Here is a 19,674-nt window from a genome sequence, read left to right on the forward strand (position 1 = left end):
AATCTGCTGCAATGTAAGATATAGATCTACTTAGATGGACAGACATCCAAGGACCAGAATATATTTATAGGTATACAGGTGCATGTGCATGTGTGTATGTAGTCTAGAAAGATGCCAAAAATAATGGTGATTACCAGGAAGGTGGGATTGGGGTCAGTGGAGGGCTCTGTCCTCTTATTTTATACACATTGCTGGGGGGGGGGAAGGTATTCCTTACCTTTGCTTTGAAAGATATATAATCCTGAATTTAAAAAATAAATCCCATATAAATAGGAAACAATGACAAAATCTCCCACCCGTATCCCTTACACCCCATTCTTCTCTCTAGAAGCAGCCACTCTTAGCAGTTGCTTGAATATATATTTTTTAAGGTGGTTACTATAATGAATGAACTATGGTGTGTTCATATAATGGAATACTATTCAGCAATAAAAGGGAAGCTAAGTTCTGACTCGTGCTACAATGTAGATACATCTTGAAAAATAATGTTAGCTGAAAGAAAGCAGTTGAAAACCAACACATATTATGTGAGTCCACTTATAAGAAATGTCCAGGGGCACCTGGGTGGCTCAGTCAGTTAAGTGTCTGCGTTCGGCTCAGGTCATGATCCCACAGTCCTGGGGTCAAGCCCCGCATCAGGCTCCCTGCTCAGTGGGGAGGCTGCTTCTTCTCTCTCTCTGCCTGTGCATGCGTGCACACACTGTCTCTCTCTCTCTCTCTGTCAAATAAATAAATAAATAAATAAATAAATAAATAAATAAATAATCAAGAAAGAAAGAAAGAAGAAAGAAAGAAAGAAGAAAGAAAGAAAGAAAGAAAGGAAGGAAGGAAGGAAGGAAGGAAGGAAGGAAGGAAGGAAGGAAGGAAGGAAGAAAGAAAGAAAGAAAGAAAGAAAGAAAGAAAGAAAGAAAGAAAGAAAGAAAGAAAGAAAGAAAAAGAAAGGAAAGAAATGTCCAGAAAAAGCAAATCTATAGATATAGAAAATAGATTGGTGCTTGCCTGAGGCTGAGTAGGAAGAGGGACTGACCTTGAATGGCCTATAGGTTTGTGTATCCATGTAGGGACTTCAAATGCTTTAGTAAAACCTATTCTTTTCACAGTGTAAGAGCAGCTTGAAAATTAATTGAAGATGGTTAGAAACAAAGTTAAATAATTTTACTAATAGACAGTTTTTATTCCAATATTCTCTTCCACTTTTCTTGTCTACATTTTTTTTAAAGATTCTATTTATTTATTTGAGAGAGAGACAGAGAGAGAGCATAACAACTCGAACTGGGTAGGGTGAGGGGAGCATAAGCAGAGAGAGAAGCAGACTCCCTGCTGAGCAGGGAGCCTGATGGGGGATTCGATCCCAGGACCCTGGGATCATGACCTGAGCTGAAGGTAGATGATTAAGTGACTGAGCCACTCAGGCGCCCCTTTTTGCCTACATTTAAGTTTGTATTTACCCATCTTCACATAGAACTCCTGGCAATATTGGCAATCTCTGTTGTTACTGTTAAGGACACAGTGAATATATAAAACAAACAAAAATAGCTCCCAGACTTCATTATCTGAAGCATCCCTCATAAATTGGCATAATCAACTTGGTATTTTTCCATACAGAAATAGAAAACTTTTTCAAAATCCAATCCTATTCAACATTTTATAAAGTTCCTGGTAGTGTTTAAATGTTAGAAATCGTACTAAAAATGTCTCACATCAGTTTTAATAACACTTGAATTCTCCAAAGAGTCCCTTCACAGCCTAGAGTGAAATATAATTCCATCTTTCACGAGATGTGTCCCATTTTACTTCAACTGAAAAGGAGATACTTCAATACTTATCACCATAGGACAAACACCGACCAAAGCAAGCCCCCACCTCTCTAATCTGCTGCCTCATCCAGAAAACAGCTGAAATTATTTTCTTCAGAAAGTCATTGTGATTTCTAAAAAGATACGTAGCAAAATGCCTGAAAGAGCTCCTGTTCCAATGCTGAATAAATGAATTAAATAAAAATGGTAAGAATAACAACAATAGTGGACATCTCCGGGGGGCTGATGTGCACCAGGTGATTCTAAGCCTTATTATTTCCCTGTAATTTGCATTATTTCCCTGTAATTGTATGGTGAAAGAACACTTAGTAGTTCTACTTAACAGAGGAGACAGTGGTGACACAGAAACATCAAGTAGCCTGTTGAAGTGTACGTAGCTAGTAGACGGCAGAGCTCAATGCAAAGCCCAAGCTCTTAATACTCTACAATGCTGCACAGAAGAGAAGTCAGTGTTGGGCCACTAGAGGTGTTAAGATGTATAAACACAAGCAGAACTCATGTTTCTATCTGGTTTGTATCTGGGTAGAAAAAGAAAGAGGAGATTCATCAATCAAGTCAAATTTGTAAACAAATACAAATTTTAGAATGGCAATCACTCTAGATCCATGTTGATAGACTCCATGACAAATATTCACATAAAACACATAGAATATTCCAAGTGGAGAGAAAGATGAGTAAATAGGCAAGGAGATGTGAAGGGTCATGCCTGGGGAGAGCCACTATTTCAAGAAGGTCAAGGGTAGGGTGAAAAGTGAACATAAGTGAGGGCCCTGGTCAGAGGCCAGATGGAGAACAGTCTTGTACGCCTCAGTAACGAGTCTGCATCTCATTCTGAAGCCACGGGACATCATCTATTCGTGTGTTTTTGATATTCCTAATTGCAAGCAGTGTGGAGAGTGAATTAGTGGCAATCAAGACCGGAAACTGGAAACCAGGTGTTGACTAGCATAATTGGGGTGAGAGGTGATGAGGAACAATTTGTGGCACTCGGGATGAAGAATGTGAGACGGACGGTAAATGATTTCACAAATGACACTATCCGTTCAGGGACCAATGAGACGGCGGAAGAATGAAAGGGAGGGGGGACCCTAGGGACACAAGGTAACAGAAGCCTTAAACTCAAATGCCAGCAGGAGTCAGGCAGGCAGTGTTGACGACAGAAGTGGGCCGGTCGTAAGACAGCAGGGTGTGGCAGGGACTGTGCCAACTGGAGAATGCATGCCCTCGGAGTGCCTTCCAAAGGGGGTGCTGCTACTCACCTGCAGCCAACTGCTGCCACCTAGAAGGCAGAGCCTGTTGCCAGCTCTTCTGAATTTTCAAGAAATATCTGAAACCTAGATTCTTGTTTGAACCCCTCCTCTTTTAAAATGTTGACGAGTCATTTCTCTGGGAAATAAAACATGTCTGTGGGCCCTGGACATACCTTCTCTGTGTGACTTAGTGTGAGGCACAGGCTTGGGAGCCAAAGGGAACTGGGCTTGAACACCATGTCTGCCCATGAGTAACTGTGAGTCCTTGGGCAAGTCCTTAATCATCTTGACCTTACGTCTCTGCATTCATAGAATGGGCATGATGATGCTGACAACATATGGTTTTTACAAAACTTAAATGAAAACCTCTGCAAACTATTTGGCACAGTGACTGGCAAATAACAAGTGTTCGGTAAGAAGCAGCTATTATTGTGGTTTTCCAGACTGGGGTACAGTGTGGATGGTTTTGTTACCAACTGCAATGGTAAACAGAGAAGGAGATTCCCAGCGAAGAATGATGAGCTCGGCTTTGTGCATGTTGACTTGAGGTACTTTTATTTATTTATTTATTTATTTATTTATTTATTTATTTATTTATTTATTTATTTTTATTTTTTATTTTTTTTATTTTTTATAAAGATTTTATTTGTTTGAGAGAGAGAAGGAGAGAGAGCACAGGTAGTGGGGAAGAGCAGAAGAGGGAGAAGACAACTCCTCACTGAGCAGGGAGCCCGACATGGGGCTCGATCCCATGACCCTGAGATCATGACTAGAGCCAAAGGCATATGCTTAGCTGACTAAGCCACCCAGGTGCCCTGAGTTGAGGTGTTTTTGTGGTTGTTTAGGAGTCAGTTAACTCTGCATATCTAGTGTTCAGGAAAGAGGTATGAAGTAGAGGACACAGACTGGGGGTCAAACACATATGGATGGGAATCAAATTCATAGGTGTGGATGCTAACCCTTGAGGCAAGTACCCGATGGTGATGGCACCCTGATCTCAGATTTCTCAGCCTCCATTCCTGTGGGAAATAAATTAAGCCAACCATCTATGGCATTCTGTCATAGAAGCCCAAGCTAAGACTTGTTTTGACCAGCAAATTCTATTTCCATTACCCAAGCAATTGTTATCTTATTAATGTGACATCCTTCTAAAGGACTCACACCACCTGTAGCCACCTTTTAAATGACCTTCCAAAGAGAGAAAGGGACAAAGTTTTATAACACAAAGAAGGCAGAGCCAGAAAAACCAAAGTTTGGATCTTCTTACTAGCTGTGTGACCTTCGGCAAAGTACTTAATCCTTTTGTGCTTTAATTTTCTTGCATGCAAAATTAGGACAATGTCTGCCATGTAGGATCAAACAAGAAGGCAGCTGGTGCTCAATAAATGTTGGATTCTCCTTCCTTTAAGCAGTGGTTCTGGGGAAATTCCAGGTTTCCTGTACACCCAGAGTTAGGGGTTATGGCAACGGGAGAAAGGTTGGCTTATCAGCCAATCTCTGGAACATAATCAAATTTCACGTGTGCGTGGATCCTTCATGGCAGAGTCCCTGGATATATCTAAGAGGGAGTGTTTCAGAATCAGGTGGTGCCCACACACTCTTCTCCAAACCCATGCCCTTTTATTGGGCCATCCAGTGAGGCTGACAAATGGAGTTGGGGTCCTAGAGCAAACAGTGGTGGGAAGAGGTGATAGGCAGGCATCTCTGGCAGCATTTCTACACAGCTGAAAAAAACAGCAGTGTCTGTTAATGGCAAACACTTGTCCATGCCAAGCATTGTTCCAAGTGTTCTGGTTATATTAACTCATTTAACCCTAGTGTCAGTTCTATGAGCTAAGTACTAGTATTTCCTTTTCAGATGGGTAAACAGAGGCTCAGAAAGATCAAGTCACTTGCCCAAGATTACAGAGCTAGTACATGGCAGGGGTGGAGTTTGAACACAGGCAGTCTGACTCCCAATTTCAGGCTTCTAACCAGTACTTTTTGCCACAACACTTGACGTTTGGGGCATAGTAGAAGCGCCAAGAATGTGAAAACAGGTAATCCAGGATCTGTCAGAGTTCTGTCCCTTGCTGGCCATGTGTAGCAGAAAGGGTTTGTCATCTCTGATCTCTCTCTCCTCTGTTTTCACTGCAGTAGGACATCTGGTCACCTAGCTACACAGAATAATGGCTACATGTGCAAGTCTCCTTTATAGCTAGATGTAAACCTACAACTACATTCTGGATCATGGGATATAAATGGAAATCTCTTGAGGTTGCTTCTGAGAAGCTTCCTTAAAAAAGAGTTGGCATGCACCCTTTGCCCTGTTTTATTTTATCCCTTCATTCATTCTACTGTCTGAACCATAGTGATGAGGGCTGAGTTTTTTCCCAATTTGGCAGAAAATAATCCAAACACAATAATGCTCAGTGTAATCCAGGAAGGATAAATTCAAAGAAAATGAACAAGTACATCATAGTCAAAATTCTGAATACCAAAAATTAGAAAAAATATTAAAAGTATCCAGAAGAAAAAAGTCAAAATACATACATTGAACAATGAAAAGAATTACAGGCAACTTTTCATTAGGATCTATGAAGGCAAAAGACAAAATTACCTCCTTAAGGCACTGAAAGAATAAACCTATCTTCAAGAACTTCTATTTCCAGGGAAAATAACTTTAAATAATGAAGGTAAATTAAGACATTTTCTAATGGAGAACAGCTCAGAGAATTTGTTGCCAACATATCCACCTTACTACAAAAGCATTAAGGAATGTTATTAGAGAGAATGGAAATGAGGATATAGATGAAAACTCAAGTTTATAGGAAGAAATGAAGAGCACTGAAAGTGATACATTTGGGGATAAGTTGTTTTTTCCTTTTCTTTATTTAAAAACAATGATCTATTTAAAGATTTTATTTATTTATTTAGAGTTAGAGTGTGCAGGTGCATGCATACACACAAGCGGGGGAGGGAGAAGGAGCAGAGAGAGAATCCCAAAGAGACTCCCCACTGAGCTCAGAACTCAAAGCAGGGCTTGATCTCAGGACCCCAGGCTCATGACCTGAGCCGAAATCAAGATTCAGATGCCCAACCAACTGAGCTAACCAGACACCCCTTAAACAACTCGCTACTTAAAGAAAAATTAACAACATTGAATAATGATGTTATAACACACTTAGAATGAAAATATGTGACAACAACAGAATAAATAATGGGGGGGTTGATAGAATTATACTATCATTAGATACTATAGTACTCAGAGCAACCATTAAATAAAAACAAAAAAATTAAGAACCAAAACAATGAGAGAAAACAAAGATATCGCTAAAAAGCCAACTGAAGAGAAAAAAATTTTTCTGAATTTTTGATTTTCCCAAAAGAAGGAAGGAAAGGAAGAATAAAACAAAGAACATAGAGGATGAACAGAAAACGAACAGCATCCAGTGCTCTCAATAACTGCATTGAATATAAATAACTAACAATGCAGAGATTGTCAGACTGAACAAAAAAGCAGGACCGAATTACACGTGCTCTAAGAGAAACCCATTTTAAATAAAAATAAAAAATAAAATTAAATAAATAAATAAATAAAGATTGATGTGAAAAGATGAGAGAAGATATGGAAAAAATAGTGTTAAGAAAGCTAGTGTAGGGCTCCTGGGTAGCTCAGTTGGTTAAGTGTCTACCTCCAGCTCAGGTCATGATCCCAAGGGCCTGGGATCGAGTCCCACATTGGGCTCCCTGCCCCATAGGGAGCCTGCTTCTCCCTCTCCCTCTGCCTCTGCCTGCTGCTCCCCCTGCTTGTGCTCTCTTTCTCTGTCAAATAAATAAATAAAATCTTTTAAAAAGCAAGCAAGCAAGCTAGCGTGATGATACTATATCAGAAAAGGTGGACTTTAAGACCAGGAGCATTATCAGAGGTAAGGAGGATCATTTAACACGAAAATGTGGGCAATCCATCAGGAAGATATAACAACCCTAAATGTACAGACACCTAATAAAAGAACTTCGAAATACACACACACACACACACACACACACACACACACACACACACAAACTGCCAGAGGGAAAAACCAACCCCATCAGAGAAGGACCTCTTTCTTATTACCTGATAGACTCAAGTGACAGAATGAGCTCATGTCCACAATATTTCCAAACACTATTGAACCATCTTGACCTAATTAATATTACTACAAAACAATACCCAAAGACTCATAACACAAATTCCTTACAACATGCACATGAAAGAAGTCAGCCATTTCGATACAGGTGAGAAAATCATTTGACAAAAATCAATGTCTATTAATTACTAAAACAGAGGCCATTATGCCCTCCATCAGACAGGGCATAAACAAAAAACTTGCAGGGAACTTCACATTTAATGGTGAAATAACAGGTAGTTTCCTCTAAGATAGAGAATAAACCAAAGGAAACCATTTTCTTTGTACAAATTGACAAAGTGACTCTAATTCGTATCAACATGCCAGGAACCCAGAAAACCGAAAACAATATTGAAAAAGGGAAAAAAAGACAAACTTGGAGGACTTACCCTAGCTGACTTTTTAATTTTATTTTATTTATTTGAGAGAGAGAGAGAGAGAGAGAGTGCATGAGTGGGGGAGGGTGGGGCAGGGGGGAAAGGCGGGGACAGAAGGAGACGTGGGGAACCTGACACAGGCCTCATCCCAGGGTCCTGGGATCATGACCTGAGCCAAAGGCAGACTCTTAACCCACCGAGCTAGCCAGGCACCCCTACCTTAGCTGACTTCTAAACTTGGTAGAAAGCTACAGTTATTCGGGGTGCCTACTGTTTGCGAATAAACCAAATTCTAAACCAATACCAGTGCAATCAAATAACTAGCTCTTTTTTGATATCTTAGCTTCCTCATTTGTTAAAAATAGAGACAATAAGACAGCTGTATAAATCAAATAATTATAGTGAGAGGGAAAAAAAGAGGAATCAGTGTTAATGGTAATAGCAAATACTGAGTTCTCATTGCATACCAGTCACTATTCTAAGCAATTGGCATCTATTGCTTTGATTTATCACAACCATTGGCTCAATCTGAGTCTACTATTATCCACTTTTACAGAAGAAGGCTTAGAGACTAGATATCAGAGAACCAGGCCAGGGACATCAATTGGTAAGTGAGAAAAGCAAGAGTCAAACTGAGGTCTATGTGACTCCACATCTCGGCTCTTTAGCCCCATGCTAGGCTGCCTCCTGTAAAAAAAGTCTGCCTCAAAGCACTTGCAGACTTGAAGGTGTCATGCTAGCAAAAGAAAGTACGGCCTGATTAAACCATCAGTATCCTAACTTCCTTAATTTAAGAACTTTAGAACATGGAAACCCCTTATCAATTATGAACTTTGAACTCTGTGCATTTGAAATGCCCTGGGCCTCACGAGTTCTCAGTATTTCCAATATCACATGGAGGATATTTTAAAAAGATGATTATGAAACTTGAGTTCTACGGAATAAACATATCACATGTGCTTCCAAATCCTTATAAAACCAGAAGTCATCATTAAAATGAGCCAAACGTCAGATTTGGAACCAAGATGCCAACTAATGCAGGCATGGCCTCCCCATCTGCTGATCGAGGCCAGATGTTGGCTAGTTTAAGGTTCTTGCCATAATAACATGTTACACGGGTGTTAATGTATAATTTAAATCAAAGCTGGCTTCTAACATGATTACTGATCACAGAAAGCTTGAATGTTACCTGAACGTAGTATCAAAATCTAAGCTATAGCCCAGGTAAAAACAAAAACAATGTACATTCAAGTTCTAGATCTATAAATGAGTACCTACATAAGTGATCCCCAAACAGATGTCGAGTTATAGGATCTGATTTCCCTGTGGAAAAATACAGAAGTCTGTGACTCAGAGCTAAGGCCAAGGTTACTATAAAGTGCACTTCTGTGTCAATTTACAGAGCGCAGTGCGGTTCTGTGAGTGCTGGGAGAAAGGTACCTCCCACCACAAGGTAGAGAAGGCCTTGGGGTCATCCGTAGCTGAGATCCAGCCAGCACAGATTTCATCTTTCCAAGAAATGTTCTAAAAATGAACCACGGTTTTCACTGTCCTGTTTTCTCCTCTGCCTGCCCCCTCCCTCCCTCCATCCCTCCTCCTCTTTCTCTCAACACAGACCCACATTGCATATAAAGAATTTCAAACTTCACATTCAATCTTAGGAACTTCCAGGCGTTTGACTGTTCCTGCATCATGTTAGAACTCTAAAAGCAATTAGTTTAGATAGCCTTCGGTAAAGTTTCGCTTTCTATTAACATAACTCTTTCAGAGCTTTGACAAGTCAATCTATCAATAATGATCTCTTAAAGTAAATGTTTTGGAAAATTCTTCTTGCAGAAGATGCAAACCAAATTAGTTATGGTGGCAAAGGCAAGAGGACTGAAGAATAAAATTTAACGTTCTTGGATTCATGGACACAATCAGACTCCAAAACATGGAGAACAAACAGAATATTGCTTTGAGGAATATCGTACTGTGAGTAATAAAAATAATAATAGTAGTGTTTCCAAACTGACCAAGAGATTAATAGATTAACTACACTGGAGAAATAACATGTGGTCCCAACTGGAACCTCATGAGCAAATGTATTGGGATTTATGATCCTACTCGAAGGATAGAAAATTTAAAAAATTATTTAATAATGTTAATCAAAAAGGTGCAGAGAAAATGATGCAGATAGTGATGTTTCTTGTTTGCAATGGTTTCTTCCAAGTCATACAAACATCATATGATAGATATTAGAAAATGTTGGAAGGAAAACACAACAGCGCCAGAGAAACACTCAAAACACATGGAAACGATGCCAGCAGTCAAGACACTTAAAACAACTCACTGCAACAATGGGAAAGTTTAGAGAAGGATGAAAGATTAAAGGATTAAAACGGAAAATAAACAAGACAGAACCATGCAAGAAATCTAAGGAAATAGGGGTTAATGCAAAACTATAATTTAGATAGTTGACTGCTGCTTCGAATTCTGTATTTGAACCAATATTTATATGAATATGCCTCTGGAGCATGTTACGTAAGTAAAGAAATCAGCACCCTTGAGATATACACGTGGTGGAAGTCAGACATTTGAAACCAAAGAAAACATTCCTGGATCATTTTAAGTTGCAAGACCATGAAGTCATTCTATGTAGAAAGCTCTGGAGATATCAGAAGTCTCTGCAGCACTGGCAAGGGGAAGTACAGAATACAGAGATACTGAAATCTTAACTCGTGATTTTGCTGGCTTGGCCAACAGTTCACGTACCAGATTGCTTCCTCTCCCCCAACCCCGTGTCTGACAAATCAGTGGATATTAATAGATTCTATCTTCGAAACACCTCCTGACCCCAAACACTGTTTGATCTCTGCCGCCACCACTCCAGTCAAAGCCACAATGATGTCTCTCCCTGTCTTAATAACAGTTTCCCCTGATGAGCGTCCCAATTCTATTTTACCCCTACAACCAATTTTCCGAACAGTAATAAGAATATTTTCTTCATATGCCAACGTTAGCATCGTTTCTAATTGCTCTTAGAATCAAATATGTGCTTATCATCTGTGGGCGACACACCCTGATGGCTGTGACACCAAGACTCTGACATGATGACTCCTCTTTTTCTAGGAGCTGGCCCCATGGGCCTCCATTCAGTTCCCAGAAATGACAAGCCATTCCCCACCTAGACCCTCGCTGCATACCATTTGCACTGCATGAAGTTGCTGGTCCTATCTGCTTATACATGATGTTTTAGTTCTTGGCTTTTTTTTTTTTTTAAGATTGTATTTATTTATTTGAGAGAGAGAGAAAGCAAGCACAAGCAGGGGTAGGAGCAGAGGGACAGAAAGAGAATCTCAAGCGGACTCCATGCTGAGTGTGGAGCCCAACACTGGGCTCGATCCCAGGACCCTGAGATCATGACCTGAGCCTAAGTCAAATGCTTAACTGACTGAGCCACCCAGGTGCCCAGTTCCCGGGTTTAATGTTTGACAGGCAGGACTTCCCTGATCACCCCATTCTGGGTACATATCCCTTATTCTGTATCGTAGTACCCTGTTTACTCTCTTCATGGCACACTCCCAAATTCGTAATGACACGGTTGTGTTGGTCTACTTGTCTGTCATCTGTCTCTCACTCCCAGCAAGACTATATGCTTCCTGGGGGAGGAGCCACGTTAGTTGCTCAGCCTTGAGCCTCGGTACCCAGCACAGAGACCACTCAGCAAATATTTATGGAATAAATGAACAGACGAATGAAGAGATGAGTGACAGAGGACATATTCTAACAGATTTGTTACACAAGCCAAACAGATTTGTTACACGGCACTATGAAAAGGATAAATGTTAGTCATTAGCTGTTTTGATTACAGATATCTAAATGAGTAATCACTAAATCAAGATGAAGGCATGAGGGGCACCTGGGTGGCTCAGTCAATTAAGCATCTGACTCTTGGTTTCTGCTCAGGTCATGATCTCAGGGGCGTGGGATGGAGCCCAAGGTTGGGCTCCACGCGCAGCGTAGAGTCTGCTTCTCCAACTCCCCCTACTCCCCCTCCCCTACCCGATGTGTGTAGGTGCTTTCTCTCTCTTTCTCTCTCCCCTTCTCAAAATAAATAAATAAAATTTAAAAAAAAGAAAAGATGAAGACATGAAATTTGGTTCATCTAAGTATCTTCATGAGCAGCAAAAGGAAGTGAGGAGAAGGAAGCATCTTGACTCTCAAAGAGCTTATTCTTCCAGAAGAGACCAAAAGGACACCTCTAGAATGATGAGAAAATGACCAGAGGGAGTCATTTCTTTGCACGAGCACTGATGGAATGCTTCCAGCCTGGTGTGAGTTTGGAGGGACCGGCCCAGGCTGTCTCCACAGGATGAGTGTGCGGCAATGGGCTCTAGGAGCTGCGGTGGTTCAAAAGAAGGAGGGATGGTCACAGGGGTGGGCAGGCCAGCAACACCTCACGGCAGAGCCGGGTTTTGCCTGGGGTCTCAAAGAAATCCCAAGATTTGGCTGGAAGGAGGAGGAGTGCTTTTAGAATCAGAGAGGAGGTATCGGCCACTGTTTATGGAAAATATAACTGGGACCACATTCGTTCTGGTTCTAAGAAAGGGGACAGTTATGCAAGATACAAAGGAAAAGGAAGAAGGAAAAGCAATTATGAAACCCTAAAATGTAGCAGACCCAAGATGATTGCATTTTTACAATGTGATTTTAATCTGTAAGAAAATCCATTCGAGAGAATAAAAATCTCTGTAAGGACTTTTTCTTCAGCAGAACAAGAAGACACATTTAGATCTCAGAGAGGAAAATGAAAACTAGGAAATAGTCCGAGGAATGCTCAGTCAACTTTTCCTTAGTTTCGACTCAATAGATAAAAGACAGAAGAGACAACACTCACAGGTAGATGGGTTACGAGAGCAAAAATAATTGGCTCTTAACAATGGAAATTCTAGGGTTTAGTCAAAGAGTTCCGTGTTGTCCTTTGGACACTCATTTTACCTAGACAGATGGAGACCACCCAGGTACCAGGCACTGCTTCCGACCTTAGATTGTAGGAGGAAAACAGACAATAGAAAGATAAGTAAATCGATATCATTAACTAGTGCTCCATGCGATGGAGACAGGTAAGAGGAGAGAATCCTGGGAGCTGTCAGAGGGAAGGAATGGCCCGAGGGAAAGATCCATAGTCCAGCCTGGAGCAAGGCTTCCAGCAAAGGCAGCATCAGGTGCAAATGCCCCAGGGAGCATTGTGCTCTGAGGTGAATGGCGCCCCCTGGAGACCAATTCCAAGCCCCTGCTGTGTTTGAAGTACCTCAGGAGGCCAATGGCTAGAAAGAGAAAAGCAGAAAGTAGTAAGAAATGAGGTCCAAGAGGAGCACCTGGGTGGCTGAGCGGTTGAGCATCTGCCCTTGGCTCAGGGTGTGATCCTGGGGGTCCTAGGATCAAGTCCTGCACCAGGCTCCCCGCAGGGAACCTGCTTCTCCCTCTGCCTATGTCTCTGTCTCTCATAAATAAATAAAATCTTAAAAAAAAAAAAAAAAGTAAAAGAAATGAGGTCCAAGAGTTAGCCAGGTACATGTTGGCCATATACCACACTTTGGGTGGGAAATCACCTGAGGTTTAAGAGGCAGGACTGAGGGTGGCCCGGGTGGCTCAGCAGTTTAGTGCCACCTTCAGCCCAGGGTGTGATCCTGGAGACCCCGGATCGAGTCCCACGTCAGGCTCCCTGCACGGAGTCTGCTACTCCCTCTGCCTCTCTCCCTCCCTCTCACTCTCTCTCTCTCTCTCTCTCTCTTTCTCTCATGAATAAATAAATAAAATCTTTAAAAAAAAAAAAGAAGAGGCAGAAGTGAAAACATGGGATCCACATTTTTAGACAGGCCTCTTTGCCTATTGTGTGGAGTACAGACTGCAGAGGACAAGAGAGGATCAGAAAGAGAAGTCCGGAAGCTATTGCCGGAGTCCAGAGAGGAATCTGGAAGTCTGCAGGAGGCTGGGAGTCCTGGGCAAGCCACATAACCGTTCTCTCTGACATGAACAACAACAAGAAATTTGCCCTGTGAGATAGACAGAGGATCGCCTTATGCACATGAGCAAAATAACATTTCAATTCTCTGTAGAGGGGACACCTGGGTGGCTCAGCGGTTTGGCGCCTGCCTTCGGCCCAGGGCGTGATCCTGGAGTCCCAGGATGGAGTCCCACGTCGGGCTCCCTGCATGGAGCCTGCTTCTCCCTCTGCCTGTGTCTCTGCCTCTCTCTCCTCTCTCTCTCTCTCTCTCTCTGTCTCTCATGAATAAATAAATAAAATTAAAAAAAAATTCTCTGTAGAAATTCTGAGTCTGGAGAAAAAAAACAAAAGAAAAATAAAGGTAAGAAGTAAGCAACGGAACATGGAAGGGAGACAGAGGTACTGAGTACCCACCTATCCTGTACAACCCCACAGCTCCATGAGATGTGCATTATTACCTTTTACATATTTTGAAGCTGAAGTCCAGAGGGTTAAGTAATGTGACCAAAGCCATCTGCTAATCTAAAGAAGTGAAATTCAATGCAGATCTGTCCTCTAAATGACATGAATTTTGAGCCTTCGTTTCTCCATCTGCTTCAACAGAAATGACCCTTATTTTCATGAATTTTATATATGCTGACGTGTGGCGACACCTGGCATCATGCAGGGTCCCCCTGCATACAAAGAACACCACCAGGGTTAATCCCTGAAAGAACTCACTCTGTGATCTTCAGTCACAGAGGTCCTCAGCCCTGGCTGCACACTGGAACCCTAGAGAGCTTTGGAAAATTCGATGCTTGGTTTCCCACCCCCTGGAATACTAACTTAATTGGCCCGGGGTGGGGGCCTGCTGCCATCAGGATTGTTTTTAAGGAGAATGCACCTTTCCTTTACACAGTTCTTTTTCTCTGCTTGGTGGCCACAAACTTTCTATTTAGTCCCGAAGAATAAAATGTATAAACTACCATTACGTTTCATAATTGTCTTTTTTCTCCCAACCAACACAGATTTACTTCCATTTTCCTTGATTGTGACAACTATACACTAAATTTCCTCTAAGAAGCTGGTTCTATTCTCAGCCCTTAGAGTTTGCAGGGAATTGACTCCAAATGTCAGCTCCAAGAGTGGCTTTGTGTCTGAGACTTGATCCTCCCAAAGCAGTATATACCATGGCCACAATGAGTAGTTCAGTGGTGGGCAATGTCTCGATTCGGAACGATCTAAGTCAGCCCCATGGATTCTTCTAGGAGAAGACAAATCTTCCCTACCCAATCTTGAGAATGAAGCCAACAGTGGAAAGCAGAGGGAAGACTGCTGGAGAGATTAAAAGTTCAGGCTTGATGACATTATGTGAGCTTCTGGATCAAGCCATGCTTGAATTCATCCTGCATATTTACTACAGAGCCAGTACACTCCTCTTTTTTTTTTTTTTCTTTTTCGTTTTCTGATCTGTTTGAGTTATCTATTATTTTTTAATTGAGATTTTTAATGGATACAGAGATGCTGTAAAAGTTACTTTGTAGGAAAAACAAAAAGCTACTGCATTAGCCTAGTCCATCCTCTGATAAAACATAACTGATTAGAAATAATGAATGGATGATAAGAGTAAAGGGAAAGACAGATACTCAAGAGCAGCTGTGGTCTGAGGAGATGAGGAAAGACAAAGAGATTTTCACAAGTGTGTCTCTGCGCTAGATGTAATATAAACCCTCTCAGAACTCTCAAAGACTTCAATTAGAAGATGAGGGATGCTGGGTTTTTTTCTAATTGCTTGGGATTTCTTCAACTGGGTCTCACCTCTGCAACTGGACCACAAGATCTCCAGGTTTACAAAAGTTATATACAACTTTGTGAGCCTTTGTTTGTCCTAAGGAAGCAGATGACCTAATGCATTAAAAAAATATATGTACAAAATGTTCTCTGCAACGTGATTTAAAAAAAAAAAAAAAACAGCAAAAAAAGAACCTAAATATACCTTTTGCAGACTCCATTTCCTCAGCGATGCCAAAGGGTGGCATTCCTCGTTTTGTCCTGGACACTCCCCTTCCCCACTGTGTGCTTGCTCTGGGTGGCCTCCCACAAGCCCACAGCTGAGATTTGGCCCTGGATGTAGAAATTTCTCCACTTGACCTCTCCTGCCCACCGCTCACTCCCACACTTCGGGTTCATGCATTCAGCTGACTGCTCAATGTTTCTTCTGGATGTTCCTTGGGTTCATTAAATTCATGTCCCAAATGGAACTCCTCTCCTCTCCTCTCAAAGCTGCTCACCACCCCACACAGCACCCCCATACATGCAGTTGCCTAACACTTTCTGAAAGCTGGGTTGTCCATGGTCCCTCTCCTCCACCTCCTCCTCTTACAGCCAGTCTGTCCCTTTCTATCTCCATCATCCCTAATTCAATCCACCACTATTGCTCACCTAAATTACTGTAACAGGTTCCAACCAGGGTTCTCTGATACTTGTCCTCCTCCAATCCATTACTCCTCCTTGAGCCATGGTAGTTTCTCCCAAATGCCAAAGTTCTGCTCCTCCTCTGCTAAAACTAATCATGGTGTCCTCCCCTGCTATCTGGGGTGGAGTCCAATCCCCTTGTCACGGGTGGGAAGGCCTGCCGAGCTGGCTTCTACTTCAGCCACTAGTCCATACCATCTCTCCATCACATTCTGCATTACAGCTCTCTCTGCTGAGCAACATTTTGCTCCTCAAAATGGCACCCTCTCTCTCCCCTACCTTCACACATGGTGTCAATGTTCTCTTCCTGGGAGACTCAGTCCTTTGCCCACACCCCTAACTTCCTCATCTTGGTGATACCTTGGGTGTCCGCTGAAACATCATTTCCCTTAGAACATTTCCTGGGAACCCTGGGTGGCGCAGCGGTTTGGCGCCTGCCTTTGGCCCAGGGCGCGATCCTGGAGACCCGGGATCGAATCCCACGTGGGGCTCCCGGTGCATGGAGCCTGCTTCTCCCTCTGCCTGTGTCTCTGCCTCTCTCTCTCTCTCTGTCTCTCTGTTACTATCATAAATAAATAAAAATTAAAAAAAAAAGAAGACTACCATTTTAAAAAAAAAAAAAGAACATTTCCTGATTTCCTTCCAGCCCCCAGTCTGGGTTTGTGGGGGAGGGGTCCCTCTTCAACCACTGGACCACCCCAGTAGAGCCCAGTCATATCTCTGGTCATAGCGTCTGCACTATCTATCCCACTATCCCACAAGATCCATGAGCCAGAGCCTCATCTGTCTTGTTCACGCCTAGATCCCTCGTCATTAGCACAGTAACTGCCACAAAGTAGGTAATCGATAAATAGTGTGTGGATGATTAAGTCTTTCATTAAATACATTATGCCACATTCATATGATGGAATAAAATGCAGCCATTAATAACAATTCTTTAGGAAAATAACGAACGATACAAGGGAACATTTGGAACACATTGTTCAGTTGAAGCAGCTCATTACAAAAGAGAATGCACAGTAAGATCCAACTTTAGCTTTCTAAAATGCACATTAAAAAAAGAGACTTCAAAGATATTTGCCTAAAATTCAAAGTGATCTCTCTTGGGGGATGGAATTATAGGTGTGTTTCTTTTTTTTTTTTTTTTCCTTTGAGCTCATTTGAGAGCATAAGTTTCTCTGAGAGTGAAGACAAAAATGATAAAATGATTTAAAATGTTATATAAAGTCCCAGACTGTCACAGAGCAGGCGGTGATGGTCAAATGCATTGAGAGGGGACAGTGGTGAGACTAGCCCATGTGCCTGCCCTGCTGTGCAGTGACCAGATGCATTACTAAGTGTCTACTATTTGCGAGCTGAAAGTGAGGAAGGGACAAGCTCTTCATATAAATTATAATTAAATATGACTGGGGAAAGAAGAGTAGTGGGCAATCCTTCGAGAAGGGGCTATGTGCAGGGAGGGGAAGCCTAAGCCTCTACCTCTGGTGGCCTTTTATCAGTATGACATCAGGTCACAGGAGATAAGAAATCAGGTTGGAAAAAAACAAGTCAGAGAAGAGCTTAATCAAAAATAGAATATGATAAAGTAATTAATCAACATTCTTCTACTTTCATAGCTGTGTGCATGTTCAGCTCTCTGAGGCCAGGTCTCTCTGTCATTCCCACCTTAACAGGCTCACAGGACTCGGAGCCCAGATCTAAACTGTTCATAATAAGACCCAGGACCACATCACATGGTACTTTGGTTCAAGTCAGACAAAAATTTCACTCTAGCCTCCTCCGACTCTCTAAAATAGGGAATATATATATATATACACATATGGAGATAAATTCTGCTTCAGGGAGAAATAAAAAATTACACTTACTTTTAGGATATTTGTATTTCTATTGTAAAGGATCCTTGGGGATGCCTGGGTGGCTCAGCAGTTTGTGCCTTCCTTTGGCCTAGGGTGTGATCCTGGGGTCCCAGGATCGAGTCCCACATCAGGCTCCCCGCATGGAGCCTGCTTTTCCCTCTGCCTGTGTCTCTGCCTCTCTCTGTGTGTCTCTCATGAATAAATAAGTAAAATCTTAAAAAAAAAAAAAAAAAAAGGATCGTCGTTGCTGTTAAAGGCAATTACATGAACATTCTGCTTCTGATACAGAGACGTAAGCTTTTTTTTTTTTTTTTTTTTTTTAGCAGATTGTCCGCAAAGAGCAACCCTAAACTCCAGACCAAATAACCCCAGGACTACGTGGCTGTAGAACGTGAACAAAAGCAGACAGGTTTTGGAGGAAAGTCAGAATGTAGAGGCAGCAGTCAACAAGGGGTGAGTTTCACGTCTGGGGAGTACCACCCCACAGGCAGCCTCAGCTGTGACTATGGCCCAGGGACACAAAGATGCTAGTGTTAAACCTGCTCTCTCTGCCCAAAGGGACCCCAGGAAGGAGCTTGACACAGGCATACTCCAAGGAGTCAGAAAGGGTCCTAGGAAAGAAGAGAGCCACAGAAGGGATCCCCAAATTCTGTATATGAAATCTGTCCAAGTCTCCTTTGACCCCGAATTCATGCTGAATGGGAAACTGGATGAGATCTGCCCCTCCCCCTCACTGCTGGAGTCTAACCAATGAGAGTCACCCAGTTACACGAGTGAACACTGGTTGTTAATTCATCTTGGCTCCAGTTTCCTGCCATATGAAACGACCTTGTTGCAACAGTTTTGAGATATTTCCCCACTCAGACATGCAACAAAAGACCCACAGGTACTTAAGTGCCAGGTGTACTAAGGAATACGAAAGAAAGTTTAGCCTCGCTGTCCTCAACGAGCCTTGAGCCCCATGAGGGAGAGCGGACCTGCACCCAACTAGCTAGAGGTCATGCAAGGTTGACTTGACCAGAGAAGGAGCTCAGTGCAGCAGAGAGAACATGAACTCCAGAATCAGACACACCTGGCTTATATCTCAGGTCCACCAGGATCCTCCGTGTTCAGCTATTATGAGCATCAAGCAACAACACTTACGTTAATCACTCACCCCACTGTTCTGAGCACAGTATACCCCTTTAATCCTTATAACAACCTCATTAGGTTTGCACTAATATTACTTCACTCTACAGATGCAGAAAATGATGCATAGAAAATTTAGGTTTATTTGCCCAAGGTCACCGAAGTAATATGTGATCAAACACAGATTCCAACGCAACCCACAAGGTCAACCCGCCCCTCAGCTGTTAACTGCTAACTTATCCCAAATAATAACTTCAAGCACCAAACACAGAGCCAGCACTCCGCGAATGGCAGCTATCCTCATTGTTATGGTTACTGCTGAAGCGGTTGTGATTCCTGAAGCCACAAGAGAAAATAATAGTTGAAATTCAGGGCATTTACCTGAATTTTTAAAGCCAGAATGTTTTAGGAACGTGAAATAATTTTCATGTGCTGTTCTGGACACATGCTTTAAGAAACTTTAATTTGTATTTATGTATAAGGTATCCCCTGCCTCTTCTCGAAAAGAAAAGCACTAAGATACCATTATTTACTTCTGCATTTGTCACACTGTAACTTCTAACTGTCACCTGTCACCACTGACCTGGACATCAGAATGGTTCTCAAAGGGGAAGTAGCGCTAAAAATGATAGGACCGGGATCCCTGGGTGGC

General features: G+C 42.1%; 1 protein-coding gene and 1 long non-coding RNA gene across 7 annotated transcripts in view; one reads left to right on the forward strand and one right to left on the reverse strand.

Moving 5' to 3' along the window:
• DNER (delta/notch like EGF repeat containing) overlaps positions 1-19,674 on the reverse strand; it is a 312,868-nt gene that overhangs the window by 64,334 nt on the left and 228,860 nt on the right. The window lies entirely within an intron of this gene.
• LOC112669858 (uncharacterized) overlaps positions 1-19,674 on the forward strand; it is a 59,485-nt gene that overhangs the window by 17,888 nt on the left and 21,923 nt on the right. For 5 of the 6 annotated variants that reach the window (XR_007405858.1, XR_007405860.1, XR_003142610.3 and 2 more), the window contains one exon: positions 18,218-18,347. This is a non-coding gene — a long non-coding RNA (uncharacterized LOC112669858). The remainder of the gene's footprint in view (positions 1-18,217; positions 18,348-19,674) is intronic. The other variant, XR_007405859.1, reaches the window with a different exon arrangement.

Source organism: Canis lupus, chromosome 25 (assembly GCF_003254725.2).
Source record: "Canis lupus dingo isolate Sandy chromosome 25, ASM325472v2, whole genome shotgun sequence".
In the NCBI taxonomy this organism is placed as follows: Eukaryota; Metazoa; Chordata; class Mammalia; order Carnivora; family Canidae; genus Canis; species Canis lupus.